Source organism: Eimeria mitis, genomic scaffold (genome assembly GCF_000499745.2).
Source record: "Eimeria mitis Houghton genomic scaffold, Emh_scaff117, whole genome shotgun sequence".
NCBI classification, from domain to species: domain Eukaryota; phylum Apicomplexa; class Conoidasida; order Eucoccidiorida; family Eimeriidae; genus Eimeria; species Eimeria mitis.
Window position 1 is genome coordinate 7,057 of NW_013567995.1, and position 1,527 is coordinate 8,583.

Consider the following 1,527-nt stretch of genomic DNA (forward strand, 5'->3'; position numbering starts at 1 on the left):
TCTTGCTGCTGTGCATCCTGGCTCTGCAGTTGTTGCAGCTTCTGCATCTGCTGCTGCTGCTGCTGCTGTTTGTGCTGCTGCTGCTGTTTGTGCTGCTGCTGCATATGCTGGCTCGAATGTCCGACTGCTGCGTCTTGTGCTGTTGCTGCTGCACGAGTTGCTGCTGCTGCTGGCGCTGCTGCTGCTGCACCTCTTCATGCTGCTGCTACTACATGCACTATTGTTGCTGCTGCTGCTGCTGCTGCTGCTGCTGCTGCTGTGTTTCAGAACTTCTTGGCTCTCTGCGCCTCTAATGCCTACGATGGATGCATCGTGACGCGGTGAGAATAGCTGCTGCTGCTGCTGCTGCTGCTGCTGCTGCTTTTGTTGCTGCTGCTGTTGCTGCTGCTGCTGCAGTATTTGCTGCTGCAGCACAAGTTGCTTCTGCTATTTTCTGTAGTTTGTTGCTGCTACTGCTGCTTTTTTGTTGCTGCTGCTGCCGCTCCTGCTGCCGCTGCTGCTGCTGCTGCTGCTGCTGCTGAGCGGCGTGTTGTGTGTCTGTATTGTGTTTATGCTTCCTTTTCTCTCTTTCTCTGTCTCTCTCTTTCTCTGTCTCTGTCTTTCTCTGTCTCTCTCTGTCTCCTTTTCTTTCTTCCTTTATATTAAAAAACTTAAACTAAATTAACAACATAAATACTGTCCATAATAACTTACATTTATTTATATTTATTTCTATTTATTTATATTTATTTATATTTATTTATATTTCTTTGTATTTCCTTATATTTCTATTTGTTTCTATTTATTTCTATTTCTTTATATTTCTGTATATTTCTTTATATTTCTTTATGTGTCTTTCTATTTCTTTATATTAATTTATATTAATTTGTATATATTTATATTTATTTATATTTCTTTATATTAATTTATATATATTTATATTTCTTTATATTTCTTTCTATTTCTTTCTATTTATTTATATTAATTTATATTTATTTATATTAATTTATATTTCTTTCTATTTATTTATATTAATTTATATTTATTTATATTTCTTCATATTTCTTTATATCTATTTATATCTATTTATATTAATTCATATTAATTTATATTTATTTATATTTCTTTATATCTCTTTCTATTTATTTATATTTATTTATATTTCTTTCTATTTATTTCTATTTATTTCTATTTCTTTATATATACACTTATATTTATTTATATTAGTTTATATTTATATCTATTTATTTATATTTATTTATATTTATTTATATTTATTTATATTTATATACACAGAAACATAAAAGGCTTCGCTGTACAAATGGGGGACCCAACAAACACAGGGAAAGGCGGGCAGTCTATCTACGGCGGTTTCTTTGAAGATGAATTCGTTTCCACACTAAAAGTCCGTTTTTTTTTTTTTTATTTTTTTATTTTTTTTGTTTTTGTTTGTTTCTGTTTGTTTATCTATTTTTTTATTTGTCCTCTTATTTGTTATCCACACTAAAATTTTTTTTTTTTTTTTTTTTTTTTTTTTTTTTTTTTTTT